Raw genomic sequence first — 25,959 nt, 5'->3', positions numbered from 1 at the left:
CTATAAAGGCAGGAATTATTGAACTAATGTATGGACATCAATGACAGCAAGTTTGGTGATAATAATAAACAATAGGCTAAAGATACACATGTTTTTGTAAATGTGTTATTTCATTCATTCTTTACAACATTTAGACCTGTGAGGGTCACAGAGGCAGGAGCAGCCCCCGTGGGCGGGTCCGGTGAGGTTGTAGAGACAGACATAAAATAAGGTAATCTCTTATTGCTAAACCACGTGTTGCCTACCGATGGACACTGTGACGTCTGACGTGTTGCTGCTGAAACCAGCACCAGTGATGGTGAGCTGGGTTCCTCCCAGTAAAGAGCCAATGAGAGGGGAGACGCTGTGTACCTCCAGGATGTATTCAATGGTTGTGTTCACACCACTGCAGGAAAAATAGTGTCAATGTTTAAATCAACAGGATCCAATCAGTTTGATTGACTTGTGCAGCTTGAAAATGATCATTTATTTCTCCTCTGTATTTTTTTTTATCAAATAAGAAATGTATGGTATGGTTATATGACTCTTTGTACCTCATAAATATGACTTTTGTATCTCATAATAATGGCATCTGTATATCTATTAATTACTTTTGCGCCTCATAATCATGACTTTTTAATCTCATATACATTTTGTACCTCATATTTATGAATTGAGTACCTCATATTTATGACTTTTGTACCTTATATTTATGATATTTGTACCTAATATTTAGACTTTTGTTCCTTTTGTTTATATTTGTACCTTATATTTATGACTTTTGCACCTTATATTTATGATATTTGTACCTTATATTTATCATCTTTTGTACCTCGTATTTATTACTTTTGTACCACATATTTATGACTTTTGTACCTCATAATCATGACTTTTTTGTCTCACAATTATATGTTTTTCACCGCATAAATATGACTTTTTTTACTCTCATAATAATTACTTTTGTATTCATATTAATTACTTTTGCACCTCATAACCATGACTTATTAATCTCATAATTTGATTTGCTATGAGGACATTTGAGCTGAAACGGATCAGTTTATTATTTCTAATATGATAATATTTGTATATCACTGTATAAATGGTGTACCTGGTCTGAGGGAAACCACTGTTGGCGACCTGCACGTGTACCTGGTGCAGACCAGGCTGCAGCTCAGGGAGGAGGCAGGTGATGTTTGTCGTGGTCCAATCCATGGCGACACACTCCTCTCCACCAACAAACACGACGCTGTCATTGTTCGGCCCCCCCAGGTTTGAACCCTGAATGGAGAGAACTCTACGTCCTGAACAAAAGAAGAGATGAAAACAATAAGAGCAACCGTTATGTGGCTCACACGCACAGATACAGTAACTAACGCCTGTCACAAGGTCAACCACTAACTAACCCTTCAAGGTTAAGGTAACTCTATCTATAAATAAAGATATTTGTCTTAGTTACTATAACTACACACGAGGAAATAATTCACATTTAAAATGAAGTCACGCTGCGTAGACACTGCTGTGTGGGTTCAACATGCATCATAAAGAATTTTACAATTAATAAATGAACTGCAATTATTACTTTTCCCCCGAAAGTCAATTAAAATGATGTTCACAATTACTAAAGTACATTTAGAATTTTAGTCTATTTCATTCATATAATGTTGTGATGATTGTACGTGCTTTTATGTGTGTGTAAGATGTCGTTTTAGCATCTTTACGTTTACGTGTTAGTTTAATTATGGAAAAGAGTTGAATTTTAGCAAAAGCTTTAAACTCTGTAGAAAACATCAGTTACATTCACAGTATTGTTACTCTTATTAAAATATATATATATTATATTCGAACTCTAACTTTACCACCTGTATGGGTGTGAAGATACTCACAGGTAGTGGGAAAACTTGATATGAAACATATTTTAATAATTGTTAACTTCATATGTATAAGACATAGAACTGTTTTGCGTTTAATTGTTAATTGACAATTTTATTAGAATTTCCATGGTAATTACAATTAAAAAGTGATTTATCCGAAGTTAATTAGAATTAAATTATGATTGCAATGGCAACAGTTTAAAAAAATATATAACAACGATTATAATTCCACCATAATTGTAATTAATTATCAATTATGCAACCCTGCACAACAAACAAGGAAGTAAGTAAGTACTGAATATCACTCAACTAACAAAAGAACCAGGATGGACATGTGTTTGTAAGAATATTACATTATAAAATGTTCTTATAATATAATATACATATTAACAACAAAAAAAGAATGAATAAATGACAGAATAATATAAACAAAATAATGCAAATTAAAAATTGAAAAATGAAAAGTGTGGCACAGACGACAACATGTATCTAGATTTGTTCACAAGTTTGTTCTTTTTACTAATTATTTTGAAAGTAATGATGTAGGAAAAACAGAAGACTGACATTGAGCTTAAATATGACCTTGAGCAAAGGTCAAGATCACACATTGACAGGAAATGTTGTTCAATGGTACCAGTGGCCAAGTTATAGGGAAAAAGGTTTTCTTTTTCTTTTTGTGACGCCATGAACTTTGACCCCTAGCGATCTTTTTACTGGTAGGTCGTACAGCTTCGGTCCAATGGATATGGAAAATTTTGGTTTTTGACACTTGACGCGACCTTGACCCTGACCTTGACATTTTGGCTCCAATAAAGGTGAGCTGCACATCCTTGACATTGTCCCTATGAGATACTGTATGTCATTAGTGCTGCATTAATAGCCTTGGAGGAGTTCCACGATAAAGGAGTTGAGGAAGAAGAATAATAAGAACTCCTACAATAACAATGTAATCGGTTATTTTCAATTGCCAAATACAATTATTAATGCAATAACATAAAATAACATAATAAAGACACAGGAATTAATATCTTCCATGGCCTAAGGTCTGTCTTTGGTTAGAATCCATTAATTACTTTTAACATAATTCTGTTAAAAGACAAAAAAACAAATAAACACCAGTGAAAATATCACCTCCCTAGTGAAGAGGAGAATAATATGAAATACAGCAAAAATAACTACTTATTAATCCAATAATATAAAATAAAATAATAAATAAATAAATAATTCTTACCAAAGACGGTGGTGGTCTGAGGATTTAAACTGGTGATTTCTGCAGTGAGAGCAGCATCGTAAGTGAAAGAGTCGCTGGCAGTCTGACTCATGTTTCCGCTCCATACTGTGACCGACTGGGATCCAGCGACTCCCTGGAACAACAAATAAAAACCTTTAGATCCAAAAACCTAAATCTGACCTTTGGTTGTAATAAAGCTCAACACAGTAAGATTCACTTTGTGATTAACGTTTGATCAGTGCACAAATGTGGGATCCTTTGGGTCCAGTGGTTTAAAAAATGGAATCTGGATCAAAACTATCAGGATTATGAAATGCCTTATTTTGATATCCAGGATCACGTTTTCATTTTATTCCAGTTGTTCAAAGCTACATCTGGATAATAAGTGTTCTAAATGAGAGAATTAAGGCTTTTAGGTGTGTGTTAAAATAACCAGCATGATGTCACTCAAAGTGTAATTATTTGAAGAAACAAAAATAAAATAAAATAGAATTACCTTTAATAATATATCTTTTGACCAGCTAGACCATGTGTGCCCCATAAAAAGAAGGGGAAAAAACAAATCTACGTTCCATATGCTTCAAATTCTAAACTAGAAACACTTTTTAAAAACTACATTCAGCCTTTTTCTTCTTCTGTGGTATTTTGCTACAAAGCAGAACGTCCGTCTCTGTGAGGAGGTTAATGATGTAGAAAACCTCTGACTTTCTCTCAGAATGTCAGAGAAATGTAATGACAGTAGGGAAGTTATTGTAAACTATTTATGAACAATTATTCATGGTTTTTTTCTGTGAACATCAACTTTCCAAGTCCACTTTATTGGTCCTAGTTTATAAATTCAACTGTTGGCTTTGAAAACCAGTTGGAAAAATATAACTTAATGAATATATATCTACTGCATCATAAATGTATTTTCTTTTACCAGTTAGAATTTCATTTATATTACATTTTGTTCCTGAAATCCAGCCTGAATCCTGAATGGTGTTTCTGTGACATTATTCTGCAGAGCGTTGTCTAGGTTGTGAGTTTAAATCTCACCTGAAGCACTTCCATTAAAATCTCAAGTGCCTTCGACACAATCAACTGAAGACGTTGGAAACAAAGCCAATGGGGTTTGATTTCACGTGTTTCACATTTATTTAAAACTTCTTCCTGAAGGTGGAGGAGGAGCTCTGCATGCACAGGTAAAGGTGCATCCAGGTCCTCCGTCAACACAACCACTGACAACAGTCGCTTAGACATGCAGTCATTAGGAGCAGGTAGGGAGAAATGTACTCTTTATTCATGGATTTTTATTAAAAAATAAATCATAAGTAGGCGTGGTAAATACAGATAAACCAGTATTGTTCACTCACCGCAGGAGTCTGACACATGAGCTCAGTGTTTGACGCCTGAACAACGACACACTCCTGATCACCTACAGTTACTGTGGAGTTGTGGGTGAAACCAAAGCCTTTCAGGGTCAGTACGGTTCCTCCTGACAAATAAAATAACAATATAATTAGAACTTTCTAATCACTTTTAATCAGAACGTAGTTGGTCATTATAAAATATTCATCAGTGGGCAAGGTTTGCATGAATATTATGATGGAAATAAACGTAAAAATACATTGTAATCTTATTCAGGACTATAAAACAACTCAAATTGGGCAGAAAATACATTTGAATAGATTTATAGTCATTTTAAAGATTAGCCACATGATATTTTGACACTTTGATTAATAAGTAATTAAGTAACATTAAAGAAATAATAATAATAATTAAACTGAGCATATTTGGCATCTTTTTATGCATTTAAAATTTTTTTTCCTAAAATAAATTTAGTGGGACAGAATATTTAGGTGTCACGTCATTGACCAAAATACAAAAGTATTACATTTGCACTTCCTCTGCAAAACAAAAAAAACATTGAGGAAAGGGATGAAAACAGGGATTGTAACATTTAAAAAAAAAAAAAAAAACTCAAAACAATGATAACAAAAAACAGAACAATACAAACTAATAATGGTATTTTTTTTTGTTAAAATATAATATGTATTACCTGTCTAATCTACGTTAGAGACTTAAATATCAATTGTTGCATTGTTGTTTATTTTGGAGGGTGCAGCATTGTTGAGTATATATGAGTTTTATTTTGTTAATTCCAGTCCAATGCTGAGTTTTCATACTTTAACATATTAATTTAACATTTAAAGTCAATATTTACCAGTGAGGCTTCCTGAAAGTGGGGAGAAGGAGGAGATGATGAGCTGGTACGTGAAGTGGAATACGTCATCGTCTGGATAGCGAGCGTTGCCTAAAGAAGGAAAAGTGACCCATACTGGGTACGTTCCAGCACCAGCGCTGCTCACTCTACACACCAGAGTAACGTCTGAAATACACAGTTTATAGAAGAAACCGTCACAGCTGAGATTTGATCACTGAACCACATTAACGTGTTAAAGGAAAAAAAAACACGTACTTGTGATTGATTCAATGTGACATCTGGAAGTTCCCACCATTATGGAAGCGTTCTCCCAGTTAAACCCAGTCCCAGTGATGGTCAGGAGAGTTCCAAGACCATCAGAACCTAAGGTAGGAAACACAATCCCAGTTAAAGCTCTGCACACATTAACATCAACATAGAACAAGAAAATAGGACACGGGAATAATAGAGTTTTTAGGCTTTATTTACTGTGTTGACGTTCTATTGTGTGTGTATTATTATATATTTGTATTGTTTGTGTTTTTTATTTTTATTTTTGTATTTTTATTATTTTATGATATTCCTCTGACTGTATTTATTCTATAAGAGCTTAACGAGGAACTTGGAAACACTATTTCGTTATGTACATGTTTATGCATATAATGATAAATAAAAATCCTTCAATCATTTATCTTTTTAATTCTATTTAATTTAACTTCAGTACAATTTAAATCAAGTACCAGTACTTCTCCTTCATATATCAGTCCTCTTTACACCTCTGCACGTAACTCAGTATTAGCTGTTAATTTGACTAAACCTGATAGTATAAGTCAGTGTTTCTCAAATTCTTAAAAGGCTTGATATGACCAGAAATGATACAAACTATAGAAATAAATCTATTCAGGATCCACTAAATCAGTGTTTTTCAACCGTGGGGTCTTGGGTCACCTGACATTTCTGTCTTAAACAACTGTATTTCTATACTTTCACTTTGTGAAATATAAATGTAGGTCAACTAAAAAAAATAAATAAAAAAAAAACCATCTGAGCTCAAACATAATCAAAAACTAATTACTGAAAAAATAAACGGGTTGGAGTCAAGGTCTAAAAAAGGATGAGAACCACAGTCACTAAATACTGTTTCTTTCCATTTATTTAAAAAAAGAGATTCTTTAAAATGTGTTATCACTGATTCATTACGTCATTATGATCTATAGTTGTTTTTAAATTGTTTTATAAGCAAAATGTTGTAGTGGGACAAAGGGGGGACTTGGATATCAAAATAGGACAAAGGTACTAGAGCCAAAATACTCTGAGAACTATTGGTATAAAATATTAAGAGCATTTATTTGTGTAGTTTTTTGTTTTTGTAATGATGGCCCACCTTCAGACGGGCTGACTCCAGTCACTACGGGGGTTTTATCCTCCGACCATTCAAAGGAACAACTACCAGAGCAGCTGGAGGGAATCCCGTTGATGAAAACCTCCACCTGAAGTCACCACAAACACACGGTTAGTTCTGGACAAAGTTTTAGAACAAAAACACGTGACAGAGCAACGACTGAGACACAAAGGAAATATTCAGTGACAGAGAAACTAAAGTAAATCCTGTCTGCAGGCACTAGAACACACACACACACACACACACACACACACACACACACACACACACACACACACACACACACACACACACACACACACACGCACACACACAGTGATGTTAGCGGTGGTGACAGCTAACGTCCACAGGCTGAAACCCTGAACCTCAGCTTGAGAAGCTCTTTCAATCACTGCTCTTACCTGAGGTTTAGGTTCTGGCGTACGGAAGAAATCTCCAGAAAGTCGTGGTCTCAGCAGTCCACCCTTAGTGGTCTCAGTAGAGGAAACCATGGGATTCACACCCACAACCTTTGAGTAATCGATCTGCAACAGAAGCCGTACACCTGCTTTAATCCAATAGGATACCACTATGTTATGATGCTTGATTTAACAGGTTTGGGGTCAATTACAGTTTTCAATTACCCATGTTCAATTACAATTCAATTATGATTACAATGAACAGCGTTTTTTTCCCAGTTACAATATTTTTTTTTGGCAAAACAACGGAAAACATTCAACAGCTTAAAAATCAATAAAAGCATCTGTAAAAACATTTAAAATGAACAATGAAAACATTAAAAATTATCAATAAAAAACAAACATTTTCAATCATCTTTAAAAACATTTAAAATCAACAATAACATGATTAAAAATCTACCTCTCAATCATATGCAGAAAAAAAACATCCTTTAACGTGGATTTAAAAATCCTCAGAAAGTCAATTACAATTACGTTCTCAATTACTAAAGTCCCTGGTTGATTATCTGTTGGTGTTGGGGATGAGAAACAGTGATGATGAGGAGGAGAATCTGACCTTCATCAGTGGTTGGTCTCCAGGGTTGGTCAACCACTCCACTTTCCACTTTGGAGCTCTACAGTTTCCTTTGTCCGTCACTTTCACTTTTCCCATTCCTTTGATTCCCTCCAGAGCGTATTTCAGATCCTCCAGACTGATGTTCACAGACAGGCCTGAGGACAGACACTAGTCATCACTGTGCTGTCATATACATATACATATATATATAGTGTATATATATATACTGTATATATATATACTGTATATATATATAGTATATCATTAAGGCCACAGGCCAGAAATATGGAGAAATATATCAATATGTTCTTAATTTGGTTGAAGTCTATGATTTCATATCTTCTACATGAATTTTACAGACTTCACAATCAAACATGTCAGACTGTTTAGTATTGTGATGTATCGTATCGTGACACGCAAATCGTGAATCGTGTTGTCAGATTCATGGCAACGCACATCATGTTATATAACTCCTTATTGTTTCCCTTTATGAAGTTTGTGTAATAATCTAATACCTTCAGCTGTGTCTCCGTACAAATCCACATTAAAGGAACCTGACAGAGCAGGGCTGGATCTGTGGAGACGTGTCAGCGTCACTGTGGAGGCTCCCACTGGGAACTCAGCAAAGTCCTCAGTGGTGTTGGACGCCTTTAAAAGGACAGAAGAAGAAGAAAAGCTTTTAGTTACTGGATTTTAATTTTTATTTATCCTTTAATGTTGCTGTTCTTATGATATTTATGCACTCTTATTTTATTATTCTATTGTGTTGCACTTGTACTTTTACCACAACTCTGTACAGCACTTTGTGATTTTATCTGTAAAAAGCACTTTATAAATAAACTACTTACTTACTTAACAAAAGATATCAACTATGGGCCACTGGACAACATAAAAACACAAAAATACAAAAAATGACTCCAAAAACACACAAAAAAAGACTACAAAAACACAAACACTCACACATACAAAAAAAGAAAAATACACAAAATAGCTCCAAAAACAACCAAAACAGCAACAAAAAAAAATACAAAATTACAACCCTTGTCAAAAACTGCTAAATTATTATTTTTTTAAAAAACACAGAAAATGACTCAAAACAACAACAAAACCACACAAAAAAAAAAAAAAAAAAAAAAAAAAAAAAAACACACCTTTGGCCAAATTTAGTGTGGCCCCAAAAGAAAAACACCAAATAACTCCAAAAACACTCATTTTGAATAAAAACACACACAAAACGACGACAAAAAAACACAAAATGACTCCAAAAACACAAAAAATAAATGACACAAATTAAAAAATGACAGCTCACCTGTAGAAAAGCAACGTCCAGTCGTGGAAAGTCTGACGCACACTCCAAAGGTCTGGCTGTGATCCTGTAGCTGATGTGAGACATGTTCATAAAGTGTTTGCTCACAGAAACGTCCTCAAAGAATTTACCAGTGCCTTCAAACGGATGAGGTCTCCTCAGTCTGGGAATATCTGACACATAAAATAAATAATCACTATACATGTGTCAAACTGTACGTATGAGCAACTAGTGGCCCACAGAAAGTCACAGAATGACTCCAGAAAAACAGAAAATGACAGAAAAATATACAAAAACACTAAAATAAACACACACAAAATGACAAGAAAAACCCCAAAATTAAAGAAAAACACCCAAATTAAACTCAAAAAATGCACAAAACAACAACGTGAACATGCAAATTGATTCCAAAAACACACAAAATAACAACACACAAAGGACCTTAAAACATAAAATGACAGAAAATCACAATGAATGACATTTAAGTCCAATGCTACAAATCTAGCTAATTATATCCTGGATTAATCTCCATTAACGAGCCTAACCAAACATTCCCTGTCAGAGAGAAGCTGTCTTATGACGGCCGATAACAACACGCTAATTTAAGTCGTGTTTTCATCCTGAATATGTGCACGCTCCCATAAAAGGGGCGGAGATTGCAGTGTCTGACCAATCATTGGAGAACCTGGCAGAGCGAGTGTCCACCAGGAGGCGGAGCTTTTATACTTGCTCAGATCTGATCCACTTCATAACTTGGTCCTGACCAGATTAGGTGTTGCTTAAGTGTAAAATGATGAATAACCCAGACAGGAAGCTGCTGACAGCTGATGAAACCTGTGTCTTGATCCGTATACGTGGACAGGTGAAGTCATTTAATAATAAATTCTTATATGTCTGTGTATACAGAGACACAGCTTCACCAGCTGACTATAGATCAGTCCATCAGATATAAATCTAGATGTTTCCTAAATGATGTCATCAGTACATGAAAAGATTGCATGGATGTCTAAATATTCTCTCTTTGTCAGCGTCAGATCAGATCCACACAGTGACGCGTTCACACATCACCTGTTATTGGACAGCTCGCTTTTTAAGAGAACTGATTGGTCAGGAGGCGGGATTTTATCACTCGCTCAGATCCCAGCCAGAACAAAACCTGTTCTCGACCAGGTTAGTCATTCAGCATAAGTTACCATGGTGATTTAGCTCCGTAAGACGTTAGCGAGCTTCGTAGTCCAGCACAAACTGAATAAATCCTGGAAGTTAGCGCGATAAGAGATATTCTCGTTTCATAACGTACCCCTATAAACAGCCCTTCTATCCTGAAATTATGTTTAAATTGGTCTTTATTCCAAATGCTGAGATGAATGTTTAATAATGTTTAATAATGTTTAATAATATAAAAATAATGTGATAAAGCGTTGTACCATTATCACTTAGAGCGATGGTGGAGGATCTCTTTCCAATGTAAACGACATCTACATAGAAATCTTCTTCAGAGTCGTCTTTGTAGAGATAAACCTCTGACAGTTTGTATCTGCTGCCAAAACGTACGGCCTGAAGGGAGCTCAGCACGTTCATGCATTTATAGTTCCACCTGTGGAGGAGAACGTTCACACTCACACACTGGAGAACAAACTGAAGTATGAGGTACTAATGTTTCATAGCAGACTTATTATAAACATTTAGCTTTTTTTCATTTGAGACATAAATTCATGTAAAAACAGCATGTTCTATATCGTTGTTAAAAACGTGTAGACAGAAAAATTAAACTAAATGTAAATGTTAAATCTAAATCTAAATGTTAAATCTAAATCTAAATCTAAATGTTAAATCTAAATCTAAATATTAAAGCAGTCCCCAAGCTAAAGCTAAATGTGCAGTGCATACACCAGTCATTACTGCTCTTTCGAGTTCGTCAGTTTGGACCGATCCCTCCATGTCTTGCTCCTCCCCTCACCTCACTCACTGAGCCGCTGTCAGTGGTGTGGGCGGAGCCTCGTGATCGACAGGCCTGCACACTTTGTATAATTTCTAAACATTTAGCTTTACACTTGGCGACCAATTTAACATCTAGATTTAACATTTTCATTTAGATTTTTTTTTTTTTTTTTTTTTTTTTTTTTCTCTTGTCTGCACATTCTGTCGGAGGTTAACACTACAAGAAGTGCAATCTTTTAACAGCAATGCATATTTTGTTATTGCAATTAAATAAATTTATTTATTTCATTGCATAATTGTGACCATCACCAGCCCTCCCTAGGGAAGGGTAAGAAATACTTTATTAAAGGGAGGATGTAAAAAAAGAGAGGGCAGTGTTACACCAAGGTGAGGGGTTGGAGAGGGGTGGGGAAGTTAACAGGGAAGAGGAATACAAGATAGGAAATGGAATGGGTGGGGAGTAGTCGATAGATTTCAAGTGATGCGATGTGAAATTGTGGTTGTGTATATTGTGCTTATTGTTGAGTTATCAAGCCAGTTTGGTGACCAGTGTGCGGCTTAGGAATAATGGTGGTGGCTGTGAGCAGAGGAAGAAGTGAGTGGAAATTCCATAAAACAGGTATTTGGGAACAACGTGTCTGTGGTTGAGCCCAGTATGAGTGTTATCCCACAGCCCAAGGCCAGTGCATCCATGACAAATGTATCTCCAAGAACCGCCACTGCAAAACCCACGAGCCGCCCCCGGGCCCCGGAAGCAGCCAGGCCAGCAGCAAGAGCGGGCAACCCGGGGGCCCCCGGCGACCACCACACGGCCAAGCAGCCCCCCGAACGCCCCCAAGATCCCAAACCGAGAGGCAACCATCGCCCCCCCCATACACACCCGAGAACGCCCCAAGGAGCCAAGGACCCAGCGCACCACGCCACCAATCCAACCCCCAACCCCCAGACCCCCCACCCCATCCCCCCCCACCCCCCCCCACACCCCCGCGCCCAACCCCCCGAGGGGAGGGCCCAGAGAGCTCCCCGCCCGAGACCCCAGCGGAGGAGCCGAAGCCCACGCCCAGCAGACGACCAGAGCCACGCCGAACGGGCAGCCGGCGGGCACCCGCCGCCGGGCCCAGAGCCAGCAGGGACCCGACCCCAGGCCAGAGGGACCCGGAATGAACGCAGCACCAGGAGCAGCCCGCCCAGGGAGGACGACCACACCCCAAGCCGCATAAGGCACCAGGGGGCCGCCGGGAGTCTCCCCGTCGGCCCCCAGGCACCCCAACCTAGCCCCCCATGGCGCCCCAAATCACATTTTCATTTAGATTTAACATTTACATTTAGATTTAACATTTACATTTAGATTTACATTTACATTTAACTTTTACGTTTAGATTTAATATTTTCATTTCGATTTATTTTTCAGCTGTACACATTTTTAAGTGATATAGAAAATGCTGTTTTACATGCATTTCTGTCTAGAAAGAAAGAAAAATGAGCTAAATGTTCAAAATATATCGACCATGAAAAAGTGTCTTTACATTTGACTTTACACTTAGCGACTGATTTAACATGTCAATTTACTTTTACATTTCGATTCAACATTTCAATTTTGAATTTTCATTTACATTTTAGATCTTCATGTGTGCCCTAATTTAACAGTGATATAGAACATGCTGTTTTACACTTTTGTCTCAAATGAAAGAAAAATTGAGCAAAATATGTCGGCTATGAAACAGTGACTGAGTTTTTACGTTCACCACCACAAACATTTGAACATGTGATCGATCAATAACTGACCGTGAGCCTTGAGTGAAGAAGACGTTCAGATACACTGAGTCACTCCTGCTTGTTCCGTTTGAGTCGAGATACGTGAAACTCACTCGCACTTGATTCCTCAGCATTCCTCTGTACGCAAAGCAAAGCTGGAAAGAAAACACACCACATCTTTTTCATATTCTTCACCTTTACTTTGAAAGTTCTGAAAACATTTGAAGTGATGAAGTAGAATATCAACATGTGCTCATTTGATCCATAAAACTCACAAAAACACATTTAATTCACACATTCCAGAGATTTTCAGAGACCCTAATGACAGAACTTCCTGTTAACTTCAAAATAAGAGCCTTATTTACGAACACATTAAAGAAAATTATTAGAAGACAAGAACAGATGCTTTTATTTTGAAAAGGAAATGTTTAACTTTCAGCTTGAAACCGATCCCAGGACAATCTAACGTTCCTCTTGCAAAGCATCATGAAACAGTTGAGTATGACTAGTGTGCCCACCGTGCATACTTAAAATATAGTATACATCTGGATATATCTCACATACTCAATCTTTTCATGTTATAATGAGAACACATTACACACTCATTTAGACGTCACACTTAGTATAGTACTACGTTAGTATAAGTAGTACGTTAATATGAGTAGTACGTTAGTATGAGTACTACGTTAGTATAAGTAGTACGTTAGTATGAGTACTACGTTAGCATAAGTAGTACGTTAATATGAGTAGTACGTTAATATGAGTAGTACGTTAATATGAGTAGTACGTTAATATGAGTAGTACGTTAGTATAAGTAGTACGTTAATATGAGTAGTACGTTAGTATGAGTAATACGTTAGTATGAGTAGTACGTTAATATGAGTAGTACGTTAGTATGAGTAATACGTTAGTATGAGTAGTATGTTAATATGAGTAGTACGTCAGTGTGAGTAGTACGTTAATATGAGTAGTATGTTAATATGAGTAGTACGTTAATATGAGTAGTACGTTAGTATAAGTAGTACGTTAATATGAGTAGTACGTTAGTATGAGTAATACGTTAGTATGAGTAGTACGTTAATATGAGTAGTACGTTAATATGAATAGTACGTTAGTATGAATAGTACGTTAGTATGAGTAGTACGTCAGTGTGAGTAGTACGTTAATATGAGTAGTACGTTAGTATTAGTAGTACGTCAGTATGACATCGTTAGTATGACATATCCAACACAGACAGTGAGTTTACCATAGGATGCTGTTCCAGTGACACTGGTCCATAATAGGCTCCGCCCTGTTTGCGATAATATTCAGTAAAGATTCTCCCAGTGTTTTTCAGTGACATCAGGCCACAGAAAGCGTCGTATTTCACAGGAGACGTGAATCCATAGAACTGGTGCAGAAAAACAAAAACAAAGACTAGATTAAAACACACACACACACACACACACAAACACACACACGCACGCACACACACACACACACACACACACACACACACACACACACACACACACACACACACACACACACACACACACAGTTAGCCCTAAATGTTTTTGTATGGAGAATGATTTATTAAGGATTTGTCAAGAGAAAATTTTATAAAGCATTTATGGGTAAATATACAATAATATGGTAAATTGAAGTTCATCCGACTTCTCATAGAATAACAGTGGATGTCTGCTGAAAAACAAAAATAATTTAGGAAAGTTTTTGGGACGTCTTGACGTAGTCATGAATGTATCTGAACATAAACAAACATGTTTGGAGCGTTTTAATGGAAAAGATTGACAAGATCTCCTCATTATTTCCTGAATAATGCAGAAGGTTGAGTTAGAAATAATTCTTAAAATTCTCTGGTTAAGCTGTGAGAGATGAGAAGTGGCCCAGATAATATTACAGTAAATCAAATTTGGATAAATTAGGCTAAAGTATTATTAGACAGGGTTGACAAACTGAGTAAGAAATTCTTCTAATAATACCATAAAATTTCATAATTTTTTTGCACACATAATCAATATTGTTTTTCCAGGACAACTTCTTCTTCTCGTTGACTATTACACCAAGAATTCATGATTTCCATGTTATTAATTAATATTTTTGAGTGCTGCATAGGGAAAGTTTTGTTTTTATAAAGTATATATGTACAGTAACTATAGGTTATTTGCATAACCCCGGTTCTCTGAGAATATCCCATCGAAACAAATGTTATGAAAGAGAACTGGATTTGTTTATATTCAAGGAAAGCTTGTTTATCTGGAACCATTTGGAGGAATAAGGCAACTTAATATTGACAATCCTGGTTAAGCCTTCAAAGTCAGAGTGAGAATATAAGTAGGTAAGACTCAGACTTCACCATAACTTAATGATAAGTAATAAAAATTGAAAACAGAAGCAGCCCCAGAATCGACCCTTGAGGCACTCCCAAATTTAGTCTTGTTTTAGTAGAAGTCTGGCCATTAATACATATTGTTCTCTGATGTTCTGGTCATCACTGAACCATCTTAACACAGTGTCTTGGAACCCATACCAACAGAGTTTTAACAGAATATCATGGTCTCTACTGTGTCAAATGCTTTGGAGAGATCAAGGAAAATACCAATAGTACATTTATTTTTATCAAGTGCAGAAGAAATTTTCTCTATAAGTTGTAAAAGAGCCATATATGTTGAGTGTTTTAAGCCAAAACCATATTGATGACCATACAGAATATTATTATCATTGTGTTTCATAACTCTAATATGGACTCATTTTTCCAAAACTTTTGAGAAGCATTGAAATCAGCCTATAGTTGTTAAACACACTGGGTTCACCTTCTTTAAAAACAGGTATTAGCTTTGCTACTTTGACTTCACTAGGAACTATTCCAGTTTTTAAAGATATAGCAAAGGGATGTGTGAGAGGTTTACTAATGTGATAAACTACCTCCTTTATCAGTTTAGCTTTAAATTCATCATGATACTGTATTATTAATATTCTCAATAATGGCAATTACTTCATTGACTGTGGGAGGTTCAACCTTGGTACTAACCTGAGAGTATCCATCCTCAAAGTCATGGAAGAATGACACATCGTTGCCTTCAGGGGTCAAGATCTTAGTGGGACATTCAGGCTTCAGCAGCTCCTCTAGAGCAGATTTCATCTGAGCACATGTCACACAGTCACACAGTCACACAGTCACACAGTCACACAGATACACAGATACACAGATACACAGTCACACAGATACACAGTCACACAGTCACACAGTCCATTTTATCACAGTATGATTCCACATCTGTTATGATTCTGATTTATTGTCATTCTACAATTATTGTGATTTTAATTTCCATATTTTCCTTATCTAAAAACAATTGAATTGAATTCTACGACTGTAGCCTCCACCACATCTATCTATTCATGTTTTTTTTTAGAAAAAACCTCACAATTGTTTATTTTCTAGAGAATTAGAGCAGCTGTTTTTCCATCCAAATGTAATTGTACTCGTACTTGTTCTGGAGAAAGTGAAGTCAGGACATACCTCGTTCTGACAAAGCCTGATTTACAAACCGTAAACCAATATTTTAAAATTTCTAACCCTGAATTCATTGTTATGATTCTATTTTTAATAAAGCAGAAAGCTGACCTCGTCCTCAGTGGCGTTGATTCTGATTGGCTGGCTGGGGACTCCTCCCCACATCAGAGTGAAAGTGTCCAGAGAACTTTGACCTTTAGTGACCTCAGTCACAGTCACGTTAACGTCTCCAAACACCTCATAGTGAAGAAGTGAGAAGTCACCTATAAAAATAAACACATGTTTAAACACTGTGTAACACAACAGTCAGTTACATTATCACCATACAACCTCATGTTAAACAGCAAAAATACACAACATTACTCCAACCTAATATACAATATTACAGGAAAATACACAAAAGGACAACAAAAATACACAGTAGGACCACAAAAATACAAAAAAGGGCAACAAAATACACAAAAAGACAAATAATACAGTTAAAGAATAAAAATACATACAATTACTCAATATATACATATTACGAATACAATATTACAAAAACATTACAATATCATTACAAAATGTGGCCCTCTGATGATATTTTTGTGATAGAAGCTTCCATCCTCATCCTCACCTCTGTGTGAGTTAAAGGTGACGGTGTAGTGGGAACCGTGGCTGTCGTGCTCCTTGGTGACCTGGACTGAGTCTGGACTGATGGACCATAAACTGTTCAGAGCTGCTTCCACGTCTGAGGCTGAAGCATCTACTGGTAACGGCCCTGGACACACACACACACACACACACACACACACACTGCAGCTGACTATGATATAAAGGGTCCAGTGTGTAACTGGTTACCAGTGTGGGCCAGTCCGTATCCCAGTGTGTAGACGGTGCTTCCACAGAGATGAGCCTCACAGCTGCTGCTCACACTGATTCTCTGGATCTCCTGATGTTCACTAACATTGGCTGGAAGGTTGATGAATGTCAGCTCCTGTATCAACGTGAGCCATGTTTTAATTAATATACATAACATTTATACTTTAATTCACTTTATACGAACAGGAAGAATCTTTTGCTTTTCAAACTGGGATTTGTATTTATTCTCTTTCTTTGGTTTAAAATACAAGTTTACATTCACATTTAATGTGTAAGAGTATGTTTGTTAGTGTGGCTGCTTTAATGTCTGGGAATGTCTGCATGTTTATGAAATAATTTTGTGTTTTTGTCAGGCATTTTGTGTTATTTTCCTTTAATTTTGTGTATTTTTTAAGTCATTTTATATATATTTTTTGAGTCATTTTGTGTGTTTTATGATTCACTTTTTATGTTTCTGAAATCAGTTTGTGTATTTTTGAACACATTTTACATTTTATTTTATCTAATAATTTTATTTTATATAATAATTTTATTTAATTTTTTAATTCACTTTGTGTAATTTTCTTTTCCTTTTTATATTTCAGAATCATACTGTGTACTTTAGAGGTGCTTTTGCATAATGTTCACATAATTTTGTGTATTTTTGCGTAGTTTTATGTTTTTTGAGTGAGTCATCGCTGCTAGCTGCTTTATATTTTGTGTATTTTTTTAAGTCTGTATTTTGAGTCATTTTGTGTGTCGTGAGATTTATTTTGCTTGTTTTTGAAATTATTTTACATGTCTTTAAATATAGTAATTATGTCATTTTACATAATTTTTTTGTCATTGTGTAATTTTCAAGTGCCTGTATTAATTTCATGTAATTTGTGTATTTTTACTGTCATTTCTGCTGTTATTATGTGTACTTTAACTACTGTACATGCGTGGATTATAATTTCACCTTTAATTTTTTTTGTTTTAAACATTACAAATTTGCAAATGTTTTAAAAACTGCAACTTATTATGTATTTATTTTTTTCTGAGGTAATTTGCTTGGATGCTGCACTTTTTATTTCAGGTGTGGATCCTACCAGTTCCTCATCGAACAGGTCGTATTTAGCCTCGATGACCTGAACTTCGTTGACGGCGTCGTTGGTTTGGGCCTCAGTGAAGGAGCTGTTTGGGTTGAACAACCGGAGGTTGATGTTGGCGTAACTGCTGTGCTCCTGATGGAGGATCTCCATGTAGTAGCTACAAAAACACAAAATAACATTTCCTGTTTAATGTACAGCTTTGATGTTTCATGAATATGTTAAAGATGGCTGCCATGCTCACGCTTTTCCTTTCTCGAGAGTCATCACTTCAGGTCTGTAGTAGTAATACCACTCGTACGCAACTTTGACCTGAAGAGTGACCAAAAACGGACAGAAAAAGGTGGTCCAAAGTGTCAATATTGGGGTTATGTAATTCTAAAACTAGAAACTATTCGTTTAAACTGGCATATAATGGGCATGACAAATCATGAATGTGGGTGAATTGGCAAAAATAATCATGAAATATGGTGAAAAGAGGTTAAAAATGACAATAAAGGGTCAATATATGCAACATTAGGTGGAAAAGTGGTGGAAAGGGTTTATAAGTGCTGAAAATGTTTTGAAAGTGGAAAAAATGCACAGAAAAGACATTGGAATTTGATGGAAAAGTGTCAGAAATAGGAGTAATGTAGGAAAAATGCATTAAAAGGTTCAAAAATATGGCAAGAAAAAGTGATGAAAATAGGTTAAAATACAGCAAGTTTGGTGTAGTTTCAGAAAAAGGATAAAAAAATAAGCAAAAATGGGCTTGAATTGTTCAAAAAATAGGGGATTTTTGAAAATATTTTGAAAAATATAAACGCTTCATGGGAATTATTTATTGGAAATAACTTGAAATTGGGAGTAATTTTAAATAACTGATGCTAATAATTCTTTAATTCTCAATTTTGAAAATTCCCAGAATTTGGCAACCCATGTTAAAAAATGTGCTTGTTTTAATCATAGTTGTCTGAATAAATGAAACGCTCCAACCAGTCAGTACTGGTTTGTGTCCGTACCTTGTGTTGTGGGCTGGTGTCGTTGCTGAGGTAGAGCTCACAGCGATCGTCACAGTGCAGAAACATGGTGTAATCTCCACTGATCGGAGGCACAAAGAAGCCTGTGGTCCTCGTGGTGAAGTAGTTGAAGTCATAATGGAACTCATGGGGCAGGGAGTCGACCCACTGCTCCCAGTATGAGGTGGAGTTCTGGTCGTAGCTCCAGATGTCTGTTAGGTAACGAGGTTGGGTGTCGTTCCACACCTGGATCCTCAGGCCCCGCCCGCCTGATGAAACCACATGAACAAATGCACTGATTATATATTTATAAGTCATACATACACTTAAAATACTTTACAAGTAAAAGTCCAAACAACAGAGATTAACACATTTATTTTATATTTATATATCGGTACATTAGTGTGTGTCGGGACGACTTTTCACTCCCGATATTGATCCGATACTATATACAGACTTATATGAGCGATTTGGTAGAGTGGGATGTTAGAAAATCCATATTCAGAGAATTCATGTGATATTACTCAGAGAACAATAGTCAGCAACAGTAGGAACGAGAACAAGTAATGGAGTTAGGGAAATCAGATTATTGAAACAAAATCATTTCGGCAATATATCGCAATATTTCACCGTGCAATTACATTGTATCGATTCAAAAAATCATGTTTGTTATAAAGAAAAAAACATGGTATTGAGCAAACATATGACATATGTAGGGAACCAAACCACATCAAGCCTAAAGACCCTCTTCCTAGCAGGAATTAACCAAGGAGCCTGTTTCTTTATCACAAACTGTTTACACAATAACTGCCCCCGCAACTCTGAGGTGCATAGCTAACCCCACTATGCGGCCTTTGAACCCAATACCGTAGCCGAAAAGACTGACCCAACTCTTTGAAATATTCAGTACGAACTCTTTTTACGACTCCACACGGGGGAAGAACATCCGTCTTCTCCCTCCTTTACAAACAGATACTTTTGGGATGCTGTAAGATCACAGAACTGTCCCAATGACCCTTTGACCCCCTGTGGTGAGATGTTACTGACGGACACTTTCCAGGCCTCTTCTCTGAGATGTGTCCCAGTGAAGAAGGGAGAACAAAGAAATTGTATTATGTTTGAAAAGTTACAAATGAAAACATTATTGGAATGGTTTCTACAGAAATTGAAATTGCAAATGTTGTCTGTCCTATTCCAGTCTTTTCAGATAATTTTATACCCACAGAATGCTATTTTAAATGTTCCATCATTTAAAAAGTGCTTAAAATACCATGAAACATCACAAAAGTTAGTTTGAGGTATCTACTGCAACCATATAGTAAAGAAAAGGCATAACATGATATTTGACATTTATGTTTATGAGTAATTACAAGTAAAATTCATTAACCGGTTCCTAAAGTGATCCTAGGCTATTTTCCAGTCGTGTTTGGTATCAAACTCTTTCGTAATACATGATATTTCAAGATATGATGTTGAAAAGATTATTTGAATATGCTGAACTCATTATTATGCTTTATGTGTAAATCTAGGAATCATCCCTCCTGTTTGTCTTTGTCTCACATAAACACACGGTGGCTTAGTGGTTAGCACGTCTGCCTCACAGCAAGAAGGTCCTGGGTTCAAGCCCTGGGGTGGACTTGGGTCCTTTCTGTGTGGAGTTCTGTGTACCCCCGCCCAGCGCCCTATGAGAGCCGGAGATTGGCACCGGCAGACCCCCGTGACCCTGATAAATGGGAATAAGCGGGTATGAAAATGGATGGATGGATGGACATAATCTTTGATTCATTAAAGCTGTGATTATGGTGTAGATGTTGCTGCTAGAATTCACTTTTCCCTTGTTTCACATTGATGAGTTTAGTCTAAAAACTTAGACATATTACTCCTGTTAAAAGGAGTGGCACCCCGCAAAATTTGAAGTAATATTAATAATCATAATTAATATTCTTAGTTATATAACCCATTAATAATAACTCATCCTCCTACACATATTATAGTCATCCTTAAGATGTAAATCCTTGTTTTAATCAGAAATAAAATGGGTTAAAAGTGACCTAAAGTGATGGAAATGGTGGTGAAACTGGATTTTAAAAACCACAGAAATTGGTTAAAAGTAGTAAATTAGTGTGGATAAAAACAGACAGAAAAAGTGGCAAGAGTTCAAATTGTCAATATTGGAACAATTAGTTTAAACATGCAAATAATGGACATGACAAACCATGAATGTAGTTAAATTGTCATAAATAATCATGAAATATGGTGAAAAAAGGTTAAAAGTGACAATAATGGGTCAACATGTGACATTAGGTGGAAAAGTGGTGGAAAAGGTTTATAAGTGCTGAACATGTCTGGAAAATGGAAAAAATGTGCTGAAAAGTCATTGAAATGTGATGTAGAAGTGTCAGAAATGGGAGCAAAAATATGGCAAAAAAAGTGATGAAAATTGGTTACATTAAGGTGAGTTTGGTGTAGTTGTAGAAAAAGGGTAAAAATAAGCAAAAATGGGCTCAAATTGTTAAAAAAAAAAAAAAATGATTCTTAGTTTCTTGAAGGCATCTGGCGACCCCCATCCAGTGTCTCATGATCCCAAGGTTGAGAACCACTGCTTTAATGAGAATGAATAATAAAAACAATAAACACTGCACTACAGTTCATACTAGCATGTATTTTCTTTATTATTAACTAGGGTCATTTATAAATGTTGGTGAAGTTACTGTAGTTTAGACCTTCTGAGGTCAAATCCTTCATTAAAATGTAATAAATGTGACGTCAAAGCCTTTATTAAATAAATAAATAAATGTTAGTGAACAAGAATTCAAACAAAGCGTGAAGTTTCATTCTTCTACAGAAAAAGTCCCAGTGGCTATTTTTGTCTTTGTCTTAGTCTTTGATCTGGTGTCATGTCAGCGTCAGAATGTTGATCAGAATTGATGAGTTGATCAAAGAACTGAGAACTGATGATGTGTGAAACATGAGATGAAGTGTTCGATAGAGGAATAGTTCAGATTCCTGTCAGTTTTAGACTATGAGAGGCTCACTGAGGAGGAGGAGGAGGAGGTTGCAGGTTCTCACCTGGGTACAGAGTGGTGGTGGTGGTGTTGTGGTTCATCTGCTGTCTGGCAGTTCTGCAGGTTATTCTGTCATCTGCAACGCTCAGGATCTCACATGGTAGACCTAATAATAGAACCATGTCACACAACAGCTAAGAATGACTCTGCACCAGGGTTGGGGTCAATTACATTTTTCAACAACAATTACATCTTTAATTGTCCATCGTCAATTACAATTCAATTATGATTACCTTGACCAGCATTTTACCCAATTGCAATTAAAATTAGAACTGCGAGCAGTTATGAAAGGGGGCCAAGCCTTCCCTCAACATAATACTTCAGCTGAAATAAGTGTTTGTTATTTATGTTGTAATAAACCACGCCCACTTTGACCCATCGCAATTAACTTCGAGATACGGCACCAGGAGCGCTCCAAGGTCATACATACCAAATTTGGTAAAAATCGGTTTTGCTATTTAAAAGATATACATTTCCCATATTTGCAGCGCCCCCTAGTGGCCTAAATTATTCAAATGTGGCGCATAGCACCACAGTCACATGTCAACGAAGGATCTCAGATTTGGTGTTGTTAGCATTTATTTTGACCAAGATATGCAACAGTTAACATTTTTATAGCTAGCTAGAAACTTTTATTTGTTAATAATTTGCGCATATTTAACCAAACAAAATTCTTTATTCAACTTTAGATCCGGTCCAACTGAACACTCTACGTGCCAAGGTTCACGTTGATTGGACAAAACCCCAAGGAGGAGTTTGAAAAAGTAGGTTTTCCAGTTTCCGCAATTTTGCGCCACACAGTTATAGGCGGAAATGGGCGTGGCCTAGCCCAGGTGATTCAATGCTATTCAGGGAATCTGTGAATATGAGGTTTTTGAATGTGCAACATACGGTGTGGGAGTTATGGGTCAAAACGTGTTGACCTTGGTTATAGTGCCAGCTGGTGGCAGACAGGTGAGTTTTTGCGTCCAAGGGAAGCTGGGGGGTCTGAACCAACCCTGCAAAGGGCACCGCCCTCCCTCGCACGGTTTAGCCAGCAGCATCACTTTTACAGAAAACAATAAAAAGGAAGAAGAATAAAAATCAGAAGGATCACAATAGGTTTCCCAGCACCGCTGGTCCTGGTGACCACGTATCTTACATATGTGGGCTTGGCCCCAAATTACAATTATTATTTTGCCCTGAAAGTAAGTTATAATTACGGTACTTTCACAAATGTTAAAGGTCTAATATCATGCCTTTTTCACCCATCTTCATTTGTTCTAAAATTATTGTTATTTTTTTTATTATTATTGTTTCACCAACAATAATTTGATAGAAAAACAGAAAATGAACATATTTTTGAATAAATTTATACCTACAGCTTTTTCCACTTCTAATACGATACCGTACTTGCTACCTTGAGATGTATGGAGATAGATTTGTGTCTTTATAAATCAATCACAAAAACTACTTTAAATCAACAACAAAATCACTTCAATAAAAACAAATAATAATAATTCAAATGCAGACCCAAATAACTGCATTTGAACGCTTTTTAAAAAAATTTGTATTTAGGCCATATTACAGGTAGTCTGTGTTTGACAGCTGTGTGAACTCCCTTTGTTTTAATCTATGTAAACATTCAGCTCCTCTCAACAGATTATCATTGGTACGTTACTTTAAAAACAATTCCTCGAGTTCCCCTCAGGTTTGAGTTATTTTTATCTGTATCTGCTGAACTGGTTGGTGTGTTTTTGTTTTGTTGCACTGGTAACGCTGATCTGATAAATACCTCCGACCAGGACACGTGCAGGTTGATCGGTTTCATCGAAGAAGCGTCCGTGGACGGTGAGCAGAGTCCCGCCCATGATGCTCCCCTCACTGGGAGTCACTGCTGTGACCTCTGAGCACGGGACAGAACCAACACGTGATTGCACCATCAACCTAATCTGATCTGATCAGATCAGATATGTATGTGTTGTACGTATCGTCTCACATACCTGCATAAGTCTGGAACATTCCCAGATTTCCCACTGACGAAACCCAGTAAAGGGATTTATCTGCTAAACTCCTGCAGAGAGTTAGAAATACAGATTTGTAAATATAATTAATGTTTTTAAAGAGATCCTCCACTGTTTTTACAAATGTGGCCTAAAATCTTTGAAATATACTTATTATTAGATCTATGCCTAATAAAACACATTATTATGCACCATATTTGTTTTTATTGACTTTTAAGATTGAGATTTCTCTACAGTTTTAGAGCCTGTGTTCCTCCATCTTGAAATCACATGATTGATGATGTCACACGGCCCCACTGCCTGTAAACATCCCATTGTTTTCTATGGGAGTGAAACATTCAGCCTGATTTATAGATCATTTAGCAGCTTTTTAGATCATTTAGTAACTTTTTAGATCATTTAGCAGATTTTTCAGTCACAATGACAACGTGTGTTGCTTTTAGTTGCTCTAAGTAATCAGGAAAAGTTAAATATGTCGATTTAACCGTTTTATGTTTACCAAAAAAGGATAAAAACAGGATCTTCCACCCAATAGGACTTCTATCCCCAGGGTTTGTGTGTCTTCAACTGTCCGTGATTTACTCGCTAACGTCAGCCACCATAGCGTGTCAGCGCACTGTTTAAGGGTGGAGTAAAGGTCCCTTAGGAGAGCTCTTCCTCTCTGCTTCATTGTCTACTACGAAACAGCAGAGTTGGAACTGTCGCCCCCTGCTGTCACAGATTATTTTTCTGGTCACAGCTGTTTTCATCCTCTTTCAGTAAAAAAAAAAAGGGTTAAATGACATCTTTAACTTTTCACGATTATTTAGAGCAACCAAAAGAAGCACAAGTTGGTATTTTGTTGGAAAAAGCTGCTAAATGATCTAAAAATCAGGTTTCACTCCAATTAAAAAAAAATTGGATGTTTACAGGCAAAATGTAATGTTGTCCCATTTATAAAAGTGAATAAAACAAAAACGGTGCAAAATAATGTGTTTTGTTAGACGTAGATCTACTAATCAGGACCTTTCAAAGGTACATTTATAAAAACAGTGGAGGATCTTTTTAAAGCCAGAGGTCGTTCTGTTTTACCGTCCATAATCTCCATCAACGATGTAGGTCCAGTTGTGATGACCTGTGGGAACACGTTCTTTGTTACTCAGCTCGTTCAGAGTCGCGTGTACGGCTGAGTTTAAAGTAGAAACAAACCGTCTCACCGACATACGTCCCAGTCGTTCTGCAGCTCATGTATCCCCACCTCGAGGTTTCACTCGACAGCTCCAGTCGATACCTTTGGAGAGGTTTGTACACGTTTAGTTTCAAACTGCACAGATCAGGTGATCAATGTGTGATTAAACAGCTTACAGTTCGTCTGAGTCTGGTTTGAGCAGCTCACAGGGCATCCCTCCCATGTAGGACCTGGAGATTTACAAGATACGTTTAGTTTCATCATATCATCACAATTACATTAAGACAGATGATCATTAGAGCCTCAAAGATGATGAAGCTTTCTAACGAAATGACTGAAAACTAGACGGAGAATTATTGTAGAAATATTGTAGCAAGAAATATATTTAGAAAAAACAAAAATGGTAATGTTGGTATTATTATTACCGGAGCGTGTTGCAGCTAGAACTGTGACGAGTATCCGTGCTAGCTGCTACATGTTTAGCATTGAGGTGCTAGCTGCCACATGTTTAGCATTGAGGCGTTAGCTGAGGCTAGCAAAGCTCCATTGTTCCACAAACGCTTTCTTGCACAATTTGCACAAAACTCTGCTTTTGT

At 36.6% G+C, this 25,959-nt stretch overlaps 1 pseudogene; it reads right to left on the bottom strand.

Moving 5' to 3' along the window:
• LOC114472560 (fibrocystin-L-like) overlaps positions 1–25,959 on the bottom strand; it is a 66,046-nt pseudogene that overhangs the window by 32,667 nt on the left and 7,420 nt on the right.

The sequence above is a fragment of the Gouania willdenowi genome, chromosome 11 (assembly GCF_900634775.1).
Source record: "Gouania willdenowi chromosome 11, fGouWil2.1, whole genome shotgun sequence".
Classification (NCBI taxonomy): domain Eukaryota; kingdom Metazoa; phylum Chordata; class Actinopteri; order Blenniiformes; family Gobiesocidae; genus Gouania; species Gouania willdenowi.
This window is presented reverse-complemented; position numbering and strand designations above follow the sequence as displayed.